Below are 26,564 nucleotides of genomic sequence, written 5' to 3' on the forward strand. Positions count from 1 at the left end.
TGTGCCCTGTAGGCTCATAGAGGAGAAAGTGTGTACATCTGTATTGCAAGGAAATAATACTCTTTATGTCCTGTTACAACCTACCTAAGTCAATTCCACCCCTGCCCCGTGTTCGCTGTATCTAGAAGCAGAGTGTGGAGGGTCTGTAAAAGGTGGGGTTTCAAGTTAACAGTAAATTGAAGGTAATATTGGGTGGAGGAGGCCAGTGGAGAGATACTTTGGAGCAAACTAGATTGGAAGTCAGGCAAGGTGTCTCTGGCATGATAAACAGGCCAGAGCGGGAATTTGAGACAGAAATAGCCTACAGTAAATTTACAAGCCATAGTTCATGGACCTTTCTCTCTGTAGAAAATTCTAGCTAGAAATTTAGTTAGAATTCTCTAACTGGAATTTCCAGAATGTGTGTTGGGCATTAAAGTCCACATATTTTTTGACAAATGCTGACTTGTTCTAGAGTTATTTGCATATATACATAAACCTCTCTCTAGGCCACAAACCCTTAGAGAGCAGATACAGTTTCTGATTCACTTTTCTGTCTCCACAGTATGATCTGGTGGGAGGCTTGGCTCACTGTAGTCCCCATAATTGCCCTCACTCCCTGCTTCATGAACATGCAGCCTGGGACAGTACATTATACACTCAGGGCTTGAGGCTGCTATGACTTAATAATAGCAATATCATCATCTGTGCCAGAGCTCTTTCTCCTGTCATTCATTCTGTGCCCAGCACTGTCCTATGTGTGATTGAACAACAAAGTCCCTGCCTTTATGAAGCCTACATTTTAATGGGGTGAGATAAATAAGGAAATAAATAAAATATATAATGTATCAGATGGTGATAATCGCTTTGGAGAAAACTGAGCTGGACATAATAGGATAAGGAAAAGGAGGTTGATGGTGGCTGCTATTTTAAATAGTGTGGTCAGAGAAGGCTCGACTGATAGGGTGACAGGTGAACACAACTGAAGGAGGTGAGGGGCCAGACATGGCATGCTGGTATCTGTGAGGGCATTCCAGGTATAGGGGCACCAGCAAATGGCCCAAGGAGGGGAGTGTTAAGGAGGCGGGATCGGAGAGAAAGCCTATTATTCCCCCTTGTAGGATTTCTACTCTGAGTGAGATGGATAGTCATGGCATGGTTTTCGACAGAGGAATGATGCAATCTGACGTATGTTTAAAGAATTATTCTGGCTACTGTGTGGGACAGGGGCAAAGGAAACAAGAACAATCAGAATGGTATTGCAATGATCCAGATGCGAGATGATTAAGGTTTGGATGATGGCAGTGGTGAAGCCATGGTCAGATTCTGGATTAACTTATAACTTGTATATAGGGTGAGACATAAAGAATCAAGATAAAGATTTGTTGTGAACAACTGGAAGAATGGAGTTAGCATTCACAGGTGAGGAAGATTGGGAGAAGCAGGCTTGGAGGAGATGATCAAGAGTTTCATTTTGGATGTGCTAACAGGTTAGGGAGAAAACAGCAAAGGAGCAGCCAGTGAGACAGAGAAAAACTGGAAAAATATAGTGTCTTGGAAGCCAAGACGAAAGACTGTTTCAAGGAGGAGGGACTAATCCACTGTGTCAAACTTTGCTAAAGTAGAGAAAGGATTTAGAATTGTCCTAACAATTGATTTCCTAACAATTCAATTCATTTCAATTAATTATAGATTATGGAAGTGAAGTAACTTGGCCAAGGGCATGCAAGTAAAACCAGCTATATAATTTTTGGGGGGCCCAGTGCAAAATGAAAACACAGGGCTTCTCCTTCAAAAATTGTTAAGAATTTCAAGATGGCTGTAGCAGAAAATTAAACCCAGCAAGTGTTTCACTGGATCCTTGAAGCAGACTTATAGCATAGCTATTGTTGTCCTCATTTTTTCTGATCAAGAAAGTGATGCTCAGTGCATTGAGTGATATAACTAAGATCACAGAGGGAGACTGGTAGTTTGCACCAGAAGCTGGGCCTTCAGCCTCCAATTCTCTCTAATTCCTTCTTTTTTCTTTTTCTTTTTCTTTTTTTTTTTTTTTGAAAGGGGTTCTCACTGTGTTGCCCAGGCTGGAGTACAGTGGCACAATCACAGTTCACTGCAGGTTCTACCTCCCTGGGCTCAGATGATTCTCCCACCTCAGTCTCCCGAGTAGCTGGGACTACAGGCATACACCACCATGCCTGGCTAATTTTTTGTATTTTTTTGTAGAGATAGGGTTTTGACACATTGCCCAGGCTGGTCTCGAACTCCTGGGCTCAAGCAATACCCCTGCCTTTGCCTGCCAAAGTGCTAGGATTACAGGTGTGAAGCTACCAAGCCCGGCCTGGCCCTCTTCCTACTAGAACAAACTAGGTATTGAGGGAGAGAGTTGCTTTCCTGCCTCCTGACCATCTGGAGCAGGTGTAAGTATCGAGAACTTGGTCATGCATTTCAGAGGCCTGACTGAACTGGGCAAATGTGGGAGGGAAGGAAACACATTGCTGAAACTTCTGCCCTAGGGCCCTTTAAGATGGGCGTGAAAAGGGAGCACAGGAAAAACTAGCTCAGGCCATGTACTGGATACTGTTTAGTCAAAAACAAGACTGGGTAAAAGTGCCCCAAAGTTAACGCCATTTTAGGCTATACTGATAAAAATTATAGAGCCTCCAAAACCAGAGAGATGAGAGTCCTGGTACACCTTGGTTTGTCATGCCATAGCCAGAGAGCCATACTGTGAAGACCATATAATTTGAAAGCATACACTGAAAAGAACGAGGGGTACAAGGCTCTATCATTTTCCTGGCTGGGTAATTTGGGGGAAATCACTTAATTATTTCTGATCCTCAGTTTCTTCCCTTGTAAAATAGAGAAAGGTAATACCTTATGGGAATTCTGCGAGGATAAAAGAGATCATGAGAGCTTTTTATGAAATGAAAAACACTGCAGATATAAGTCCCATTAACCTGGACAGTGTTAATAGTGATATTAGAGTGTTCTAATCATGCACCTGGGCAATTTTCTAAAATACATTTAGGTGGAAAAGTCGTGGAAGGGAAGACAATGGACATTTGTTTTCCTTAGCATTCCTTCCTTGCTGACATACTTTTTCAAAGCTTTTAAATACTTTTCAAAGACTGGATCAAGCTTTGTTTTCCTAAGTGGAGAAGGAGAGTTTCTTGTTCCCCTCTCTCTCAGTCTGTTGATGCATGATAAATGACTTCTGTCTGCTAAAACAGATGCTGCTGTACACATACAGATAACATGTTCTATAACCTAGAATGGCTGTAGCCTGCCTTTCAATCTAGTTTGTCCCAAAGTCCCTCCTCTGGAATCCTCCCACAAATACTGCCTTCTATTAGAGTATAGACAAATAAATATCTCTGAATAAACACTGGTGAGTGGTCATTTATCTGGGCAAGAGCAATTGTGGTCTCACCTTGAGCCTCCCCCTTATCTCTGTCCTTTCATTTCTGAACTTCTGGAACCAATAATGTATTCTCAGTGCCTCCTTTTCCCCCCACACCATTTCATTGCTTTACATCTGGAATCTAGCTTTTACTTTCACACATTCTCTCATAAATCATCAATGATTTCCTAATGGCCAAATCCAGTGGTCCATTCTCGGTTCTTTCTTTTTGACCTCTCTGTGGCTCATAATTCCTCTGAGTACTCCTATCCTCCATAAAACTTGCTCCACTTTTGGCCTCTCTGATGGTGTGGTGTCCTCACCTCTCTCTCCCTTCTCCTCCTCCTTGCTCACAGGCTTCTCTTTCACTCCCCTAGGTATGGGAGGTGTTTTCTAAGGGTCCCTGATCCTTTTAAGTTAATACTCTTACCCAAAGACAGTTGATCCAACTATATACTTTTAGCTACTACCTCTTTGCAGATGTCTTCTAAGTAAGTATGTCTGAGTTCTAAGATCACATTTCCTAGTGTTTATTGGTTATCACTTATTACCTGGATGTCTCACTGCACCTCAAGCTTAGCATAACTAAAAGCAAATTTATCTTCCCCACTAAAACTAGGCTCTCTGAGCTTTATTTCTGTTAGAATAGTAGTACCATGCCTGGCCATCTAGTTCTTTTGAGACGGAGTCTCGCTGTGTCGCCCAGGCTGGAGTGCAGTGGCGCTATCTCGGCTCACTGCAAGCTCCGCCTCCCGGGTTCCCGCCATTCTCCCGCCTCAGCCTCCGAGTAGCTGGGACTACAGGCGCCCGCCACTGCGCCCGGCTAGTTTTTTGTATTTTTAGTAGAGACGGGGTTTCACCGTGTTAGCCAGGAGGGTCTCGATCTCCTGACCTCGTGATCCACCCGCCTCGGCCTCCCAAAGTGCTGGGATTACAGGCTTGAGCCACCGCGCCCGGCCCTGGCCATCTAGTTCTAAGCCTTCAGAACTCTCTTTGACTCTGCCTCTTCACTTTGTCTCTCACATTCAGCTAGATACAGTTCTGCCAGTTCTTTCTTCCCAGTGTCCCACCTGCTCATTCCCTCTTTTCCTGTCCTATACCACCATCCCAGAGAGGGGCCTCAACTTCTCACTGGAAGCATTGGAAAAGCTCCGTAAGTGGCTATCTGTTTTCATTTGTGCTCACCCTCCCGAGTCCATCCTGCACAAACATCCAGAATATTCCTGCTACAGCTGGCTGTGAACCAGTCACTTCCATGTTTAGAATCCTGTAAAGCATCAGTATTGCCTGCAGAATAAAGACTAAATTTCCCAGTCTGGCATTTAAGTCTAATTTCCCAATGTTCTTTCCCATTACTTTCCTGGAACTACCCAATGTTTCCATTAACTAGTGCCACTTGCCTTCCCTGTTTTGCCGTGAATCTTTCTAACACCCACAGTACCTATCTTCATAACTCCCGGTTGTTCAGTCTTCTTTCGTATGTCTGCCCATCCAGATAGTGAGTGCTTTCATCACAAAGCCTTTGATGATGATGATGATGACGACGATGACAATGATATGATGAGACTTTAGTCACACTACAAACTCATAATGGGTAGCTGACACTTTATATGCAATATCTCATTTCATTTTTCCAACTAATATTATCCCCATTTCACTGATAACAAAACCATGGTTTAAAGAGGTTATATCCCGAGATCACATAAGCTCATGAGTGGCAGAATTAGGGCTCAAAACTAAGGCTGTCCAACTGTAAAGTTTAGAGATTTAACCATTCTGTTCTATTGCCTTTAACTGCCTAGATGTGGTCTCTCCTTTCTGAGCTATAACCATGCTCAATTTTAGCCATTTTGTGGTGAATATTACATCAATTTTTTGCACATTTTACAATATATATATAAAATACTAAGTTCTAGGGTACATGTGCACAACGTGTAGGTTTGTTACATAGGTATACATGTGCCATGTTGGTTTGCTGCACCCATTAGCTCGTCATTTACATTGGGTATTTCTCCTAATGCTATCCCTCCCCCAACCCCCCACCTCCCTACAGGCCCCAGTGTGTGATGTTCCCCTCCCTGTGTCCAAGTGTTCTCATTGTTCAATTCCCACCTATGAGTGAGAACATGCAGTGTTTGGTTTTCTGTCCTTGTGATAGTTTGCACAGAATGATGGTTTCCAGCTTCATCCATGTCCCTGCAAAGGACGTGAACTCATCGTTTTTTATGACTGCATAGTATTACATGGTGTATATGTGCCACATTTTCTTAATCCAGTCTATCATTGATGGACATTTCAGTTGGTTCCAAGTTTTTGCTATTGTGAATAGTGCCGCAATAAACATATGTGTGCATGTTTCTTTATAGTTGCATGATTTATAATCCTTTGGGTATATACTCAGTAATGGGATCGCTGGGTCAAATGGTGTTTCTAGTTCTAGATCCTTGAGGAATTGCCACACTGTCTTTCACAATGGTTGAACTAATTTACACTCCCACCAACAGTGTAAAAGCATTCCTATTTCTCCACATCCTCTCTAGCGTCTGTTGTTTCCCGACTTTTTAATGATCGCCATTCTAACTGGTATGAGTTGGTATCTCATTGTGGTTTTGATTTGCATTTCTCTGATGACCAGTGATGATGAGCATTTTTTCATGTGTCTGTTGGCTGCATAAATATCTTCTTTTGAGAAGTGTCTGTTAATATCCTTTGCCCACTTTTTGATGGGGTTGTTATTTTTTTCTTGAAAATTTGTTTAAGTTATTTGTAGATTCTGGATATTAGCCCTTTGTCAGATGGGTAGATTGCGAAAATTTTCTCCCATTCTGTGGGTTGCCTGTTCACTCTGATGATAGTTTATTTTGCTGTGCAGAAGCTTTTTAGTTTGATTAGAGTGCTTTTTAGTTCGATTAGAGTGCATTTGTCTATTTTGGCTTTTGTTGCCATTGCTTTTGGTATTTTAGTCATGAAGTCCTTGCCCATGCCTATGTCCTGAATGGTATTGCCTAGGTTTTCTTCTAGGGTTTTTATGGTTTCAGGTCTAACATTTAAGTCTTTAATCCATCTTGAATTAATTTTTGTATAAGGTGTAAGGAAGGGACCCAGTTTCAGCTTTCTACATATGGCTATCCAGTTTTTCCAATACATTTATTAAATAGGGAATCCTTTCCCCATTTCTTGTTTTTGTCAGGTTTGGCAAAGATCAGATGGTTGTAGATTTGTGGTGTTATTTCTGAGGGCTCTGTTCTGTTCCATTGGTCTATATCTCTGTTTTGGTACCAATACCATGCTGTTTTGATTACTGTAGCCTTGTAGTATAGTTTGAAGTCAGGTAGCGTGATGCCTCCAGCTTTGTTCTTTTTGCTTAGGATTGTCTTGGCAATGTGGGCTCTTTTTTGGTTCCATATGAACCTTAAAGTAGTTTTTTTCCAATTCTGTGAAGAAAGTCATTGGTAGCTTGATGGGGATGGCATTGAATCTATAAATTACCTTGGGCAGTATGGCCATTTTCACAATATTGATTCTTCCTATCCATGAGCGTGGAATGTTCTTTCATTTGTTTGTGTCCTCTTTTATTTTGTTGAGCAGTAGTTCATAGTTCTCCTTGAAGAGGTCCTTCACATCCCTTGTAAGTTGGATTCCTAGGTATTTTATTATCTTTGTAGCAATTGTGAATGGGAGTTCACTCATGATTTGGCTCTCTGTCTGTTATTGGTATATAGGAATGGTTATGATTTTTGCACATTAATTTTGTATCCTGAGTCTTTGCTGAAGTTGCTTATCAGCTTAAGGAGATTTGTGGCTGAGATGATGGGGTTTTCTAAATATACAATTATGTCATCTGCAAACAGGAACAATTTGTTCCTCTTTTCCTAATTGAATACCGTTTATTTCTTTCTCTTGTCTGATTGCACCGGCCAGAACTCCTGACACTATGTTGAATAGGAGTGGTGAGAGAGGGCATCCCTGTCTTGTGCCGGTTTTCAAAGGGAATGCTTCTAGTTTTTGTCCATTCAGTATGATATTGGCTGTGGGTTTGTCATAAACAGCTCTTATTATTTTGAGATACGTTCCATCAATACCTATTTTATTGAGCATTTTTAGCATGAAGTGCTGTTGAATTTTGTCAAAGGCCTTTTCTGCATCTTTTGAGATAGTCATGTGGTTTTTGTCGTTGGTGCTGTTTATGTGATGGATTACGTTTATTGATTTGTGTATGTTGAACCAGCCTTGCATCCCAGGGATGAAACCAATTTGATTGTGGCGGATAAGCTTTTTGATGTGCTGCTGGATTCGGTTTGCCAGTATTTTATTGAGGATTTTCGCATCAATGTTCATCAGGGATATTGGCCTAAAATTCTCTTTTTTTGTTGTATCTCTGCCAGGCTTTGGTATCAGGATGATGCTGGCCTCATAAAATGAGTTAGGGAGGAATCCCTCTTTTTCTATTGATTGGAATAGTTTCAGAAGGAATGGTGCCAGCTCCTCTTTGTACCTCTGGCAGAACTCGACTGTGAATCCATCTGGTCCTGGACTTTTTTTGGTTGGTAGGCTATTAATTATTGCCTCAATTTTAGAGGCTATTATGTCTATTCAGAGATTCCACTTCTTTCTGGTTTAGTCTTGGGAAGGTGTATGTGTCCAGGAATTCATCCATTTCGTCTAGATTTTCTAGTTTATTTGTGTAGAGGTGTTTATAGTATTCTCTGATGGTAGTTTGTATTTCTGTGGGATCAGTGGTGATATCCCCTTTATCATTTTTTATTGCGTCTATTTGATTCTTCTCTCCTTTCTTCTTTATTAGTCTTGCTAGCGGTCTATCAATTTTGTTGATCTTTTCAAAAAACCAGCTCCTGGATTCATTGATTTTTTGAAGGGTTTTCTTTTTTTGTGTTTGCGTCTCTATCTCCTTCAGTTCTGCGATAATCTTAGTTATTTCTTGCCTTGTGCTAGCTTTTGAATTTGTTTACTCTTGCTTCTCTAGTTATTTTAATTGTGATGTTAGGGTGTCCATTTTAGATCTTTCCTGCTTTCTCTTGTGGGCATTTAGTGCTATAAATTTCCCTCTACACACTGCTTTAAATGTGTCCCAGAGATTCTGGTACATTGTATCTTTGTTCTCACTGGTTTCAAAGAACATGTTTATTTCTGCATTCATTTCGTTATTTACCTAGTAGTCATTCAGGAGCAAGTTGTAGAGTTTTCATGTAGTTGTGCAGTTTTGAGTAAGTTTCTTAATCCTGAGTTCTAATTTGATTGCACTGTGGTCTGAGAGACCGTTTGTTGTGATTTCAGCTCTTTTACATTTGCTGAGGAGTGCTTTACTTCCATATGTGTTCAATTTTGGAATAAGTGCGATGTGGTGCTGAAAAGAATGTATATTCTGTTGATTTAGGGTGGAGAGTTCTGTAGATGTCTATTAGGTCTGCTTGGTGCAGAGCTGAGTTCAAGCCCTGGATATCCTTGTTAACCTTCTGTCTTGCTGATCTGTTTAATATTGACAGTGGGTGTTAAAGTCTCCCATTATTATTGTGTGGGAGTCTAAGTCTCTTTGTAGGTCTCTAAGGACTTGCTTTACAAATCTGGGTGCTCCTGTTTTGGGTGCATATATATTTAGGATAGTTAGCTCTTCTGGTTGAATTTATCCCTTTACCATTATGTGATGGCCGTCTTTGTCTCTTTTGATCTTTGTTGGTTTAAAGTCTGTTTTATCAGAGACTAGGATTGCAACCCCTGCTTTTTTTTTTTTTTCTATTTGCTTAGTAGATCTTCCTCCATCCCTTTATTTTGAGCCTATATGTGCCTTTGCACATGGGATGGGTCTCCTGAATACAGCATACTGATGGGTCTTGACTCTTTATCCAATTTTCCAGTCTGTGTCTTTTAATTGGGGCATTTAGCCCCTTTATATTTAATATTAATATTGTTATGTGTGAATTTGATCCTGTCATTATTATGTTAGCTGGTTATTTTGCCCATTAATTGATGCAGTTTCTTCATAGCATCGATGGTCTTTACAATTTGGCATGTTTTTGCAGTGGCTGGTACTGGTTGTTCCTTTCCATGTTTAGTGCTTCGTTCAGTAGCTCTTGTAAGGCAGAACTGATGGTGACAAAATCTCTCAGCATTTGCTTGTCTGTAAAGGATTTTATTTCTCCTTTACTTATGAAGCTTAGTTTGGCTGGATATGAAATTCTGGGTTGAAAATTCTTTTCTTTAAGAATGTTGAATATTGGCCCTCACTCCCTTCTGGCTTGTAGAGTTTCTGCCAAGAGATCTGCTGTTAGCATGATGGGCTTCCCTTTGTGGATAACCCGACCTTTCTCTCTGGCTGCCCTTAGCATTTTTTCCTTCATTTCAACCTTGGTGAATCTGACAGTTATGTGTATTAGGGTTGCTCTTCTCGAGGAGTATCTTTGTGGTGTTCTCTGTATTTTCTGAATTTGACTGTTGGCCTGCCTTGCTAGGTTGGGGAAGTCCTCTTGGATAATATCCCGAAGAGTGTTTTCCAACTTGGTTTCATTCTTCCCATCACTTTCAGGTACACCAATCAAATGTAGATTTGGTCTTTTTATATATTCCCATATTTCTTGGAGGCTTTGTTCATTTCTTTTTACTCTTTTTTCTCTAAACTTCTCTTCTTGCTTTATTTCATTAATTTGATCTTCAGTCACTAATACCCTTTCTTCCACTTGATCAAATCAGCTATTGAAGCTTGTGCATGCATCACGTAGTTCTTGTGCCATGGTTTTCAGTTCCATCAGGTCATTTAAGGTCTTCTCTACACTGTTTATTCTAGTTAGCCATTCGTCTAATCTTTTTTCAAGGTTTTTAGCTTCCTTGCAATGGGTTCAAACATCCTCCTTTAGCTCGGAGAAGTTTGTTATTACTGACCTTCTGAAGCCTACTTCTGTCAACTCGTCAAAGTCATTCTCCATCCAGCTTTGTTCTGTTGCTGACAAGGAGCTGTGATCCTTTGAAGGAGAAGAGATGCTCTGGTTTTTAGAATTTGCAGCTTTTCTGCTCTGGTTTCTTCCCGTCTTTGTGGTTTCATCTACCTTTGGTCTTTGATGTTGGTGACCTACAGATGGGGTTTTGGTGTGGATGTCCTTTTTGTTGATGTTGATGCTATTCCTTTCTGTTTGTTAGTTTTCCTTTTAACAGTCAGGTCCCTCAGCTGCAGGTCTGTTGGAGTTTGCTGGAGGTCCACTCCAGACCCTGTTTGCCTGGGTTTCACCAGCGGGGAGACTGCAGAACAGCAAATACTACAGAACAAAAAATATTGCTGCCTGATCCTTCCTCTGGAAGCTTTGTCCCAGAGGGTCACCCGCCTGTATGAGGTGTCAATCAGCCCCTACTGGGAGGTGTTTCCCAGTTAGGTTACATGGGGGTCAGGGACCCACTTGAGGAGGCAGTCTGTCCATTCTCAGAGCTCAAACGCCATGCTAGGAGAACCACTCTTCTCTTCAGAGCTGTCAGACAGGGACGTTTAAGTCTACAGTAGTTTCTGCTGCTGTTTGTTCAGCTATGCCCTGCCTCCAGAGGTGGAGTCTATAGAGGCAGCAAGCCTTGCAGCAGCGCTGCAGTGGGCTCCACCCAATTCGAGCTTCCCAGTTGCTTTATTTACCTACTCAAGCCTCAGCAATGGCGGACGCCCCTCCCCTTGTCGGGCTTGCCTTGCGGGTCAATCTCAGACTGCTGCACTAGCAGTGAGCAAGGCCCCTCAGTCTGACCCACTGAGCCAGGCACAGGATATAATCTCCCGGTGTGCCATTTGCTGAGAGGGTTGGAAAAGCGCAGTATTTGAACGGGGGTGTACCACTTTTCAGGTACAGTCTGTCACGGCTTCTCTTGGCTAGGAAAGGGAAATCCCCCAACCCCTCACGCTTCTGGGGTGAGGTGATGCCCCACCCTGCTTTGGCTCTCCCTCCGTGGGCTGGACCCACTGTCCAACCAGTCCCATTGAAATGAACCAAGTACCTCAGTTGGAAATGCAGAAATCACCCATCTTCTGCACTGATCATGCTGGGAGCTGCAGACCAGAGCTGTCCTTAATCGGCCGTCTTAGAATGGACCTCTAATATTTTTTATTTCATTGTTCATGTGTACACATCTTTTCTATTATATTCACTCAGCAAACATTTATTAAGCATTTATTTCTTACTAACCCCTTTTCTAAGAATTGGAGACAGAGAAATCAAATGAGAGTCTTTTCCTTCAAGGAACTCACAGCCTAATTGAGGGTCGTAGACAACAAGTAAACCTGGATCTAGAATATAATACAGTGTGATAATTGTATTTATTTATTTACTTATTTAAGAGACAAGGTCTTGCTCTGTCACACAGGCTGAAGTGCAGTAGTGCAATCATAGCTCACTGCAGCCTCTAACTTCTGGGCTCAAACGATTCTCCCGCCCCAGCATCCTGAATAGTTAGGACTACAGGCACGTGCCACCATGCCCAGCTAATTTTTTAAAACTTTTTTTGTAGAGATGGCATCTCACTATGTTGCCCAGGCTGGTCTCAAACTCCTGGCCTCAAGCCATCCTCTTGCCTCAGTTTTCCAAAATGTTGGGATTACAGGCATGAGCCACCGCACTCAGCCCAGTGTGATAATTTTAATATCAGTATTTCTAAATGTTCTGAGCAGAGAGATGGGGTGCTTAATGCTGCTACCATGGGATTGGAAAGATAAGGCTATTACATTGCTCATCCTATGTGTATAATTGTCTGTATTCATACTGCCTTGGAAAGACCCTGCCATCAGTCAATCAGTTGGGAAATGAAGAGGCATTATATGTATTTAATAGTGTTACATTCACTTTTATTTGTTTCACAGAAATAATAATAGCCAATATTTAAAGTACTTGCTTACCACATCTCAAGCACTGCTCTAAGCACTTTACGTATAGTAACTCATTAGCCTTTATAACAGTCTTTAAGTTAGGTGCTATTGATACCGCTATTTTATAGAGGAAGCAACTGAAGCACAGGCTTTAAATCTGTGCTCTAAGACACTCTCCTAGTAAGTAGCAAAGGTAGGTGGCTTGAATCTAGAGGCCATATTCTTAACCACCTTCCTCTCCTATCTCTCAATTCTACTTCTTTAGTATTTAATAAAATAAGGTAGCAATATATTTTCTTTAGTAATTCTTTCCCTCTCCTTTCTCCCCCTTTCCCCCCTCCTTCACACTCCCCATTTCCATAATCATTTGTTAACTACCTATTCTGTGCAGAGTGTTGGGGACACAAAGGCAAATATAACAACAACAACAACAGCAAAAGACATACTTAGAAAATTAAGGGAACACTGAGGAAAGAGATGTCTAAACAGGATGGAGAGAGGAGGTCAAAGAAGCCCTCCTGGAAGAGATGATCTTGAGCTTAGTTTTGAAGGGTGAATAGGAATCAACTACTAGGATACAGCAAGGCTTAGAGGAAAAAACACAGGCACTGGAATCAGATCCAAGTTCATTCAAATCAAGTTCTGTGTGACCTTGGGCAAGTTACTTAAAATCTTCCAGACTCAACTCCCTGCATATGTAGAATAGGCATTATAATACCTACCTTTTGGCCAGGTGCAGTGGCTTATGCCTGTAATCCCAGCACTTTGGGAGGCCGAAGTGGGCCGATCACCTGCGGTCAGGAGTTCAAGACCAGCCTGACCAACATAGTGAAACCCCGTCTCTACCAAAAAATATAAAATTTAGCTGAGCATGGTGGCCCATGCCTGTAGTACCAGCTACTTGGGAGATTGAGGCAGGAGCATCATTTGAACTCAGGAGGCGGAGGTTGCAGTGAGCCAAGATCGTGCCACTGCACTCCAGCCTGGGTGACAGAGCGAGACCTTGTCTCAAAATAATAATAATAACACCTACCTTTTAAGGCTGTTGTGAGAATAAGAATGATGACTTATGGAAAGCGTCCTGCACAGTGCCTGCCACAAAGCAGACCGTATGTGCTGGCTGTTATGATATTGTTTGTAATCTCATTAACAAAAAGTGAAATAGAACCACTAAATAATAAAGCTAAGCAGAGCGTTAAGAGTTATTATGTAGATAAGGAAATGGAGACCCAGAGAGAAGCCAGTGTCACACAGGCTGAGTGGCAGTTGGAACTGCAATCCAGATCCTCTGACAGTTCTACTTTTTTCTTCGCCTATCTGACATTCCAAACTCCTTTGTTTACAAGTCCAATCCACCTCATCCCCTAGCTTAACGAAGTAGTTCTCAAACTTTCCAATTGTTTATACTCTACCTTTGTGATTTTTACCATGTTCTTGTATTGACATTCTTCTGTGCTATTATTTACTTAGCTTTTTATTTTCAAAGAAACTCATTTTTACTAAAAGTACTTTAAATGAAACTTTAGCCTGAGCAACATAGAGAAACTCATCGCTACCAAAAAAAAAATTTTTTTTAATTAGCCAAGCATGATGGTGTGTGCCTGTGTTCCCAGCTACTTGGGAGGCTAAGGCGGGAAGATTGCTTGAGTCCAGGAAGTCAAGGCTGCAGTGAGCCATGATCACACCACTGTACTCCAGCCTAGGTAGCAGAATAAGACCCTCTCTCAAAAACAAATAAATAAATTAGTAAATAAATAAATACAATGACAATTTTATATCATTATCGTAAATGGAAAACCAAAAATATCACCTGTGAAATCATAGGTTTATGGTATATTATAGTTCTTCAAAGACATCTTAAAGTAAATGCTGAACTATTTAAAATAAAAGGTGTTTCATCAAAAATGATCTGCACTGCCCTGAGTGGCATGCATACTACATCTTAGGAAATGCTGGCCTATAGAGTGAATTCTTTTCCTGTCACAGAAATTCTAGATCATGTACAAATCTATCCTAAAACCAAACTGCCCTTTTCAGTGGCTGGTTTATATTCAGAAGGCACAGAACATAAGACCCAGCTCACTCCCTGGCCTGCCACCGACCCACTGTTATTCATATCAGCTACCACTGGTCCTTAGTTGAATACTAGTCTCACCTCTTTTAGCTAACTTCTCTACTCCTTGGAGTTTTAGATCCCTGGCATAAAACATGTACTAGAACCTAACATGATAAAGCTCGTTTGTTTGGAAACTTCAGCACCCTGTTTCTAGCAGATTCTATCACATGGACTTGGGGTTTAGAGTTGGAATAACCTAGATCGGTCCCTGCCCAAAAGGGACCACTACTGGCAAATGCAACCTTCCAAATGGTTCCATTCCAGGTGGCTGCCAGTTGGCCTGTGTGAACCAATTGAGGTGCAGGTGCTTCTGGCTAGAACTGCTGCCACTAGGTGGACATAAATGGCAATTGCACCATTCTGACCTGTCAACTAGGTCATGAGCCCTGGCTCCCCCACTTCTCCTTAGAGGCAATTGGCCTTTCTCTCTAATTCTCTGACACCCTCTGTTCCCCCTCCCTCCAAGTCCTCCTCTGGGTAAGTTAGCAAAGGGGATGTTTGCATACCAAGCACTTAGCTAATTGATATTCTGTCACAATCTGCTCAACAAATGTTAGGCTTTTTTGTATTTTGTTAGAATTTAGTGACACTTAGGTTGTATTTTTAGCCAGCTTGGAGAGGGAAAAGGAGGAGTTACTTTAGCATACAGGAAATGTATTGCCAGGTCTTTCTTGCCTGGCATTCTCCTAAGCATCTGTGAATACCTTTAACACACAGCGTTCAGGATCTGATCTGATCTGATTTTATCAGCTTGTATCCTGGGCAAAGCCAACAAGAGGATGAAGAATCTTTTGTGCTTTTTCATGTTCTGTATCATTACCCTTTATTGTTAGTGTTCTCATCTCATTCTAAAGAGGCCAGCCTTGCTCAGCCATGGCAGGCACCTGTGTGGGAGTCACATGGCAAAGTCTGATGCACCGCTAGAAGTAAAGAAGGTGGCAGGTCTGGCCTAGAACTTTGTAATGAGGGTCCCCCCACCATCAGCAAGAAGTATATCTTATTCATATGTTTAAATGTCAGAATGTTCTTGTGATCAAGAGAAAAATTGAAACAAACCCAGACAGAATCGCCATCCTCAAAGACTACTAGGAACACCAAGAATTACCCACAGTTCTTTTTTGTTTTATTTTGTTTTGTTTTAAACAGAGTCTCATTCTGCTGCCCAGGATGAAGTGCAGTGGCGAGATCTCTCGGCTCAACGCAACCTCCACCTCCTGGGCACAAGCAATTCTCTCCTCAGCCTCCTGAGTAGCTGGGATTACAGGCACAAACCATCACGCCTAGCTAATTTTTGTATTTTTAGTAGAGACAGGGTTTGCCATGTTGGCCAGGCTGGTCTTGAACTCCTGACCTCAGGTGATCTGCCCGCCTTGGCCTCCCAAAGTGCTGGGATTACAGGTGTGAGCCATCGCGCCTGACTTAAGAATTACCCATAGTCGGCCAGGCGTGGTGGCTCAAGCCTGTAATCCCAGCACTTTGGGAGGCCGAGACGGGCGGATCACGAGGTCAGGAGATCGAGACCATCCTGGCTAACACGGTGAAACCCCGCCTCTACTAAAAAATACAAAAAACTAGCCGGGCGAGGTGGCGGGCGCCTGTAGTCCCAGCTACTCGGGAGGCTGAGACAGGAGAATGGCGTAAACCCGGGAGGCGGAGCTTGCAGTGAGCTGAGATCCGGCCACTGCACTCCAGCCTGGGCGACAGAGCAAGACTCCGTCTCAAAAAAAAAAAAAAAAGAAAAGAATTACCCATAGTTTGGCCGGGTGTGGTGGTTCACGGCTATAATCCCAGCACTTTGGGAGCCCAAGGCAGGCAGATCGTAAGGTCAGGAGTTCAAGACCACCCTGGCCAATATGATGAAAACCCGTCTCTACTAAAAATACAAAAAAAAAAAAAAAAAAAATTTAGCCGGGCTTGGTGGCAGGCACCTGTTGTCCTAGCTACTCAGGAGGCTGAGGCAGGAGAATCGTTTGAACCCAGGAGGCAGAGGTTGCAGTGAGCTGAGATCATGCCACTGCACACCAGCCTGGGCAACAGAGCGAGACTCCATCTCAAAAAAAAAAAAAAAAAGAATTACCCGTAGTTCTATCTGAAGGGCCTGGGACTTCCTGATGAAAACAAAAATAGGATATCATTTTTATAGCAGCCTATGAGACAACAAAAATAGAATATCATTAAAACTGGAGACTGCATTTCATGTCTGTCTCAGGAAACACTAACTAATAGGAGCAACTGTCACCCTGAAAAGTATGTGGTACAGTGAATAGAGCCTGGACTGCAAACAGAAGAAAGTGGGATATCTATTTCCATCAAGCTGCTATTAACTCTGATTTTGCCCAGTTCAAATAGATGTACAATACTTTGTTCTTATGCAGGGAGGCTGGGGAGAATCCTGTCAGGCAGAGCTTAAACAACCTGTCCATCCAACCAAGGCAGACTGTCCTTCCTAGAATCCATGCACCTACACTGGCCTATCAAAAACTCCCTTAGCACATCCCACTACCAAATATGGCACCCAAATGAATTTAGTAATCTCTATGAGAAGAAATGAATCGAGTGAACCTTCACTAATCCAGTCAATTTAATTCCCCCTTAATGGGAATTAAATTAAGAACTCAATAATGCATGCTGACATTTCTGCTTTCTAGTCTTATATAGAAATTATTCCTCTAGCTTTAAATCATGGTTATCTCTGATAGAGGAAATGAACAATTGATCAAGTAATAGGAGTGCCGTGTTGTAGGAAGTGAAGGAGTAGAAAAAATAGAGTGAGAAGTAAGTGATAGAATAAGTAAATAATGAGCTTGAGACTCTTCGATAAGCCAGACAGGGATGCTGGGCTGGGCAGGAGAGCTATTTGTTTTGGAAATTACTTAGTAATCATCTCAGGAATTACATGAGCCTGGGACACAGTGAACACTAAATTTCATAGAATGTCCTGGCTGGAAGAACTCTGTAATTTCATTTAGTCAAACTTCCCAAAAGATGCCTGAAAGCCTTCTGCAGACTCAATTTGCTAGAAAATGTTTCTGATTTTAAGCATACTATTAACACAAAACCCCAGCAAAGATTTTAAAAATAACTCTCATGTGTTATAGTACTGCTTATTACTTCATAGCCCTGAGAACGGGACTTCACTTGTATGATCCTTTGCTTACAATGTATGTGACCTTGGGCAAGTCACTTCACCTCTCTGGACATTAGTTTTCTTATGTATAAATAACAACTCCAGCCCTGCCTTGCCTGCCTGCCACTCAGGGTAAATAATGGGCTAAAGAAGATAATATTCAGCCTGAGCAACATCATGAGATCCTGTCTCAAAAAAAAAAAAAAAAGCCAGGGCTGGTGGTGCCCGCCTCTAGTCTCAGCTACTCAGGAGGCTGAGGTGGGAGGATCCCTGGAGCCCAGGAGGTTGAGACTGCAGTGAGCCGTGATCACACCATTGCACTCCAGCCTGGATGACAAAGTGAGACCCTGTCTCAAAGAAATAAAAAAGATATTAGTGGAAGTCTCTTGGTAACCATTAAGGTTTGGTGGACATTTTAAAATACTGTATAAGGCCGGGGCTGGTGGAACATGCCTGTAATCTCAGCACTTTGGGAGGCTGAGGTGGGTGGATCACTTGAGCTTAGGAGTTCAAGACCAGCCTAGGCAACATGGCAAAACCCCATCTCTCCAAAATATAAAAAATAAAATAAAAAAAAATAAGCCAAGCATGGTGGCACGTGCCTGTGATACCAGCTACTCAGGAAGCTGAGGCAGGAGGATCGCTTGAGCCCTGGAGGCGGACATTGCAGCAGTGGAGAGCACGCCACTGCACTCCAGTTAGGAAGATGGAAGTGAAACCCTGTCTCAAAATAAATAAATAAATAAATAAATAAAATTAAAAGTAAATACTGCATAGAAGTGTTGCTCTTAGCTCCTACATTCCATAACCAGGGTCATCCCATGTGCTATGTAAGAGTAGCAGTGGTTCATGCCTCTCTTTCTTTTTTTAAGACAGGGTCTCATTCTATTGCCCAGGCTGGAGCAGTGACGATCATAGCTCACTACAGCCCCAAACTCCCGGGCTCAAGTGATCCTCCCACCTCAGCCTCCAGAGTAGCTGGGACTGTAGGCATGCACCACCATGCCCAGCTAATTTTTTTTATTTTTTTGTAGAGACGGGGTCTCATGATGTTGCCCAGGCTGGTCTCAAACTCCTGGACTCAAGTGATCCTCTCACCTCGGCCTCCCAAAGTGCTGAGATTATAGACATGAGCCACTGTGCCCAGCCTCATGTCTCTCCATTCTACTAAGAGGTTCCTCCCCTTTGCCAATAATTCTTCCCCAGAGTTAGCCACAGATGGGTCACTATAAGAGCATTCTTCAAGGGGTCCTGTGTTTTTTCACGAAAAACAATGAATGGGCTTGTGTGGCCACACCGTCTGCTGGGGTAACAGCCAGCAGATAGTGAGGCTTTCAGCAGAGACAGCTGCAGGCCTCTTGCTTTTCCCCACATCTTCAACTACCAAGGCCACTTGCTCGCTAGGCCTCCATTGGCATGGGTGAGCCCTAAGGAGCATGGCAACAGGCAGCCACGCAGAGGATTCTCGTAGTCTTCGTTCTCAGGCACAGAAGAACCTCATAAAGGCACACTTGTTGTTCATCCTAACAGGCATTTAGTAAGTGTTTATTATGACTCAGGTCCTGTGCTAGCCACTGGGGATAAGAGCTGAGTCAGACGTGCTGCCTACCCCTGAGACCTCACAGTTTAGTGAGAGAAACAGACTCATGAGTGTTATACACAGGATGTGTTATGATCAGAGCCTGCAGTGTCTGGGCATAGCTGATGGGTCACTAAAATCTGTCTGAGGACTCAGGCTCAGGGGAGGCTTCTCAGAAGAGATGAGATTTAAACTGGACTTTAACGGGCATTTCAGACAGAAGGAGCTGCAAGTACAAAGGCACAGAGATGTGAAAGGGCATCTTGGCTCTGGGCACGGTAGCAGTAAGTTTGAACTGTCTATTACATATCAGGGAGTGGAAGAACTGAAACAGGAAAGGTAGCTGGAGTCCAAGGGGCCTGGCCTTTATATGTCACAGGAGCCACAGAAGGGTTTTAGGGAGGAGAATGTGATGGGCAGGTAAGACTCTTCAGCTATGGCAGTATGAGGGCTGGGTGGGAAGAGGTGAGAAATGAACTGGGGTATTGAAGTGAGAAACAGATTCTAGAGAGATTTAGAAGGTAGAATTGATTGATCTTATTAGAAATTCTAAGAGCTTCTGGGACAGGAAATTAAAAGAGAAAGAAGGCAGACTGAAAACTTAGTGGAGGCCCATGAGTAAGATGACAAGATATCTTGCATCAAGCAAATCAGACCTTGATTTCACCTTCTGGACAGCCTGGCCATGATGGCCTATGTAATGTTTGTGGACAATAGATCAAAAGCTTTTTGTTACAGTTTTACAACTTTTTTTAAACAGCTACAGAGTTGGATTCAGCAGATCTGGCTGGCTAGGACAGTGTGCCCTTCCTCCTCACCTCCTGCCCCCACCTCATGTCTTAGCCTCAATACAAATTATTTTGTCAAGGAAGAAGCCTTCCCAAGATAGAGGAAGGTTAAGAATTAAGAAACAGCTATGCTGAGATCTCCATATTAAGTCCTGTCTACTTCCATGCATTACCACTAAGAACTGTATCAGTCAGAATGCCCTGCTGCCTGTAGCATACAATTACACACCAAGCATAGGGACAGATTCCCAGAAGAACTGGTGTTTGAGCTGGGTCTTGAAGGAAAGCAAAGGAAAAATAAGCATACTAAAATAGTATCCTCCCTGGTGTAGCCCTTTTCTAGAAGTACACCTAGAATGCAACAGAATGTTCTGCAGTGATAGAAATTGTCTTCTGTATTATCCCATATGGTAGCCACTAGTCACACATGACTATTGAAGCAGTTGAAATGTGGCTAATGCAACTAAGGGACTGAATTTTTAAATTTTTATTTTGCTTTAATTTAAATGTAAATAGCCATATTACAGCTAGTGGCTACCATATTGGACAGCACATCTCTGGAGTCCACTTAGCATCACCAAGATTCTGTTTCACATGGTCCTTCCTTGCTTCATTCCCCTTGGGAGATTTGCCTATCCCTGTTCTCTTCTGCCCAGTCCCTCCAGTTTGACATGCTCATTGGCTACCTTCCAGCTTCCAAGACCAGCTCTGTTTCCTGGTTATTTTTTTATTTTCTATTTTTATTTTTTGAGACAGCGTCTCGCTCTGTCACCCAAAGCAACAGAAGAGCCTTGGGAGGCTGGAGTGCCATGGAGCAATTTCGGCTCACTGCAACCTCTGCCTCCCAGGTTCACGTGATTCTCCTGCATCAGCCTCCCGAGTAGCTGGGACCACAGGCATGCGCCACCACGCCTGGCTAATTTTTGTATTTTTAGTGGAGACAAGGTTTCACCATGTTGGCCAGGCTGGTCTCGAACTCCTGACCTCAAGTGATCCGCCCACGTTGGCCTCCCAAAGTGCGGGATTACAGGCGTGAGCCACCACACCCAGCTTGTTTCCTGGTTATTGATTTCCTCTCTGTCATCATGGCAGAACCCTGAACTATCTTCCATTTGACTCAGCCTTGCTACCTCCCAAGCTTTGCTGATGTGTGGTAGATAATGTAGCCTCACCGGACCGTGTTCCTACAGTTTTGGTCCTTTGTTAGGCCTTATTCACTCCTCCCTTCTTTTCCTGGCTATTTAAACCAGCCAGTTAGTAACCTGGAATATTCTTCGATGTTTTCCCTCCCTGTCAACTTGAGTTAGAGAAGGGAACAGTTGGGATGGCGGTGTGTATGTACTGGGGCAGTGTGTGTGTGTGTGTGTGTGTAACTGGTTGCATAAATACTTTGATAGGAGGTCTCTGGTAGTAGGTGAAGGGCTCCATCTCTGAGATCTTTGCTGTCTGGCATTTTAAAATTTGATTCATATAAAAAGGCCAATATTAATAGATTGATTACATTTGTGGGTGGAAAAGATGGATTCAGAATCCAAGAAACAAAAAGTTTCTTGACAAGCCAAAACACTAGGCCAGATTTAACATGGTTATATGTAACAATGACCAATTTCCAATCCTGTATTTGGGTCTAAAAGGCTAACTGCCGAGGTAGCATATATGGTTTAGAAGACTTAGTGGCTTTAGCTGATTATGAATCAGTGGTGGGTAACAAGATAATAAACTCTTAAAAAGAACCAATAGAATAGCATCCAAGAAGAGCGATAGGCCTACTCACTTTCCCACTGATTAGACCACACTTGGATCATTGTTTCAGGTTCTGAGCACCTCTCTTTAAAACAAAAACAAAACAAAACCCAAGAGTTTAAAAAAAATCACCTCAAACAACTAAGGGGACTGACCACGATGGTGAAGGGACTGGTGACCTGTCATACAAGGACCTGGGACAAATAAGCTTTAGGAGAGCAGACCATCGAGATGGTCACTGTCTTCAGTCTCCAAAGGGCAGTTACAGAGCACTCCAGAGGGCAGGGCAAAAATAAACAAGTGAATATTTGAGCAGATTTCAGCTCAGTATAAGGAAAATGTTTCCAATTGTCAGAACTGTGACTTCTGGCAGTCCAACCTGCTGAGGCAGAGTTTAGTGGAGACCCTGGAGGAACGATGTCAAACATGCCCCAAAGCCAGTCTGCTCAAATATTGATTGTCTCCCCAGTGATGGATAGCTAATTCAAAGTTTGTAGGCCCTGTACTTGCTGACCCCGTTTAGCTTACAGGTTCTATATTAAGTGTCAGATTCTTCTCATTCTAGCTCAGCATTCCAGTTAAATAACCTTGGCTCCCTGCATGTGGGAAACAGGTTTCAAGCACAGAACCCCTAGCACCAAGCAGAATGGCAACATAATTTTAGCTCCTGAGCAAAACGAGTCTCACAATAGCGTCAGTACAGTGTGCACATTAACATTTGAATATGCTGTATAATAAGCGTGCTAATTACTCTGAGAAGAATACTTAAAGAATAGAATAAGCTGTGATCATTAGAGGAGAAAGGGGTTAGCAATTTATGGCATGGGCTGCTGCTTGATATTCAAAAGTACATGATGGCTCTCATCTCAGGTAAAAGGGAATGATTGAAACCATAAAAATATAACAATCGTAACAGGTAGTGATCAGCATTCCATAGGAAATGTTTGTGGCAGAGTCTTTTTTTAAAAACACTTTCAGATTTACTACTAATAAAATGTGTCCCCATTTGGTTGTTTGGTTCCATTGAGCAGTTTGAAATGTGAAGCCATTGTTGTAGCCTTAATCTCAGCTTTGTAGAAATGGCTGACGGAGTCTTCACCCAGATGAGCAGCTGAGATGGAGAGCCCTCAGGCTGGACACAGGGGCCTGATAATCACCTTGTGCGAACAGAAGCTGGAAAGGGGAGCTGGAACCACACTTCTTGATGACCTAGACCAGCGGTTTTCAGTCTGGTCTGCACACCTTTTGGGGATCTTAATACTCTTTCAACAGGTTCATTAGGTCAAAATTATTTTCATAATAATATTAAGATGTTGTGTGACTTGTTCACAGCATTGAAAGACTACATATTATATAATTACATTTATATGAAATGTCTACAAAAATTAGTCAGGCATGGTGGCACATGCCTGTGGTCCCAGCTACTTGGGAGGTTGAGGTGGGAGGATCACTTGAGCCCAGAAGGCAGAGGTTGCAGTGAGCATCCTCGGCACTCCACTCCACTCCAGCCTGGATAACAGAGCCAGATCTTATCTCAAAAAAAAAAAAAAAGAAAAGAAAAAAAGAAAAAGAAAAAGAAAGAAAGAAATGTCCATAATAGGTAAACCCATAGAGATAGAAAGCAAATAGTAGCTGCCAGGGACTGGGGGAGGCCAGAATGGGGAGTGACGGCTTAATGGGTACAGGGTTTCCTTTTGTGATAAAAATGTGCTGGAACTAGGTAGCAGTGGCATTTGTATGACACTGTGAATGTACTAAATGCCATTGAATTATATACTTTAAAATGCTTACTGTTACATGAATTTTACCATGTACATACACAAAAAAGGTAAAGGTCGCATAATGTAGTACATGGGAGAGTCTTCCCATTCAGAACAGAAACTTCTTGAGGGTCTTCTAATCTTGGAAGTTCTCTTTGTTATGTGCTATTTGAAACCAGCACATGAAAGTTCTCTTCATCACAATTCTTTCAGTAGCTACAATTCTTAAAGTAATGAAACATTTTCCCTAGTCCCCCAACATGCTAGGTATTTTAAATCTACTTCTTTTAACCCTGTCTATGCTAGTTTCTCTACCTGAAATATCTTTTCCGTCAACCTGGAAAGCTACTACCTGTCCTTTGAAACCCATCTAAAATGACACTCCCTCTTTGAAATCTTCCTGGACCACTACACACCCCAGGAATTGGTCCCTTCTGCCTCTCTGGATTTCTACAGTACTTTGGTTCTATTCCTTTTAACGCAGTCCTGATACAAGACCTTATCACACTGAAACACAGTTAGAACATATCACTTTTTGTTAATGTCTGTCTCCCCAAAGGTGACTCGTAAGAGCAGTATTTTCTTATCCCTAAAGCACAGTGCACACACATACACAAACACACACATACTTCAAATGTGCTCATTAATAACTATATGTTAGGTACTTTTATAGAGGCCTTAGAGACATTGACTCACTTAATCCATATAACCTTATATACATTTTATTGATGATTCAACTGAGGAAACAAAAACTTTCAGGTTGTAAAGTGATGCTAAAACAGCAAATCCATGTGATAGCAAAACCAAACTTGGCCCTTGGTTGCTGCACATGGTTGCTGCCTGTTTTCTCTAACAAAAGAAAAAAAAGCTAATAATATTCAGTAAATGAAAGAGACTTTATGACTTAAATGACATTTAGGAAGATGTTTCCATACTTTTCAGACTTCATAGTGTTAGAGTTGAAAGGGACCTTGGGGATCTCCTGGTGCAAGTTAAAGGTAAGGCAGGGAAAATAGGGCTTGCCTGTGCCAGAATAATCCTGTAGAAGAAATTCTGTTGAAGAAACAGGAACCTAAAGCTTAAGGGGAGAGATCAGGAAGAGGAAAAGAAGCCAGGAGAGTGAAGGGGTTCATCAAGGAGAGAAAGGGTAATTAAGACAATTATTCAGCTAGCACCTTAGAAACCCTGCACAGAAGAGGGCCGGGTGCGGTGGCTCACACCTGTAATCCGAGCACTTTGGGAGGCAGAGGTAGGCAGATCACAAGGTCAGGAGATCGAGACCATCCTGGCTAACATGGTGAAACCCTGTCTCTACTAAAAATACAAAAAATTAGGCGGAGCTTGCAGTGAGCCGAGATCACGCCACCGCACTCCAGCCTGGGTGACAGAGCAAGATTCCGTCTCAAAAAAAAAAAAAAAAATTCGTTTGTTGATTTTGTTTTTGTTTTTCTTAACCCATCCTTGCTCAAAGAAATAAAATACATTCATTTGTAAGTAACTAAAACACAACCAACAGACTGACCTAACAACGAAAGTTCACACTAAAAGTCCAGGGTAATTCAGGCTCCAGGCTTGGTTTGATTTAGCAGATCACCAATGTCATTAAAGCTGACTTTGATGTGAGATGGCTGCCAACAATTCCCAGAGCTACATAAGTCCTTGTCCATATCCAGATGGACAAAGGTCATTTCTACAAGCCTCTCTCTCAGGAGCCCCCAGAGAACCTCTGTTAATCTAAACTGAGTCATATGCCTATAGTGGCTATGTGGGGCCTTGCCCGGTGCCCTTCTTCCCTGCAGATACACCCATCCTTCAGCTGCAGGGGATATTCCTGCTCTCAGCCTCAGGAAATCATTTCATGTTCTCCTAGGGTACAGCCTGAGGCCAGTGACAGGCTGATGTGGGAATACACTTCGACTTCGGACAACTCTGAAGGGCTAGCTCAGCCCCCGAGCTCCCAGTGGGACCAGAGAAAGCCTTCATTGTAACTAGCCAGCAACTATTTTGCTGGTCAGCTTCTCTCTACACCCAAACCTATCTTCTTCACTTCTCCACAGTTGTATGTCCTGAGAACACTTTTCAGTAAACCATCTGCATGCCATGCACAGTAGTGCATGCCTATACTAGGTACAGATGCAATCCTATACCAGCTACTCAGGAGGCTGAGGCAGAAGGATTGCTTGAGCCCAGGCATTCAAGTCCAGCCTGGGCAACACAGCAATTCCCTGTCTCAATATTAAAAAAATGAAATAAGAAAAAATAACCCTGTCTCAATATTTAAAAAATGAAATAAGAAAAAATAAAAATGAAGAAAAAAGCCCTTCTGCATGCAACTTTCCATCTTAAATTCTGCTTCCGGGGAATTCAGTCTAAGACAGTGCTCATTTCTGAATCAATAAGTGTGACAAGATGTGGGACTATGCTGATAAATTAGGATTAATTGCATGCCCTATCCTAGAGTTGGAATCAACCTCTGTTGCTTAGAAATTAGCATTATAGTCTAGCATGTCAGAGCTGCAAGAGTTTCAATGATCATGCAGTCCTTCTCCTTTAGCTAATAGAAGACACAGAGAGGGGATGGAACCCACCTGAGTTACACAGTTAAACCAGGACCTGGACCCAGATGTCTTCATTCCAGAGCAGAGTTCGTTCCACTGTAACCCATTTCCCATTTTTGGTCATTAAGCAGAAATGGCAATTGATCTATCTCAAAGTGACAGGACTGCCTGTCTAATGGACCTCAACATTCTCACAAATAGGTGGCAGACAATCTCTGCACCCCATTCCTTTTTAGCAGCCTAGAATGCCTAATTTATAGACATATTTTTATTTTATTCCATTCAAGATTTTAAAATATTTTTTGAAATAGTAATGTGTGCATATGATTCAAAAAATATTTTTAAGTATAAAAAGGTATGCACTAAAAAGTTTCACTCTTAGTTCTTCCCCATCCCGCCTACTCCCCTCCCACAGGTAATTTCTCTTATTCAGTTTCTTATGAACCATAACAAGAACTTTGAAGTCAATTGTTCTGATTACCAAAACAGTCTGGAGGAGTGGCAACACTGTGATGTAGACAGCCTCAGTGAATGAAAGAACGAAATATTGACCAAGTCCAAATTCAGTGTTCTTTCCATAATATCACCATGCTTTTAAAAAGACCTCAGTTGTGTGGTGAGAGCTTAGATACCAGAAGTAGGATAAAAGATATGTTAGCCTGGAAGACA

The sequence above is a fragment of the Rhinopithecus roxellana genome, chromosome 16 (genome assembly GCF_007565055.1).
Source record: "Rhinopithecus roxellana isolate Shanxi Qingling chromosome 16, ASM756505v1, whole genome shotgun sequence".
In the NCBI taxonomy this organism is placed as follows: Eukaryota; Metazoa; Chordata; class Mammalia; order Primates; family Cercopithecidae; genus Rhinopithecus; species Rhinopithecus roxellana.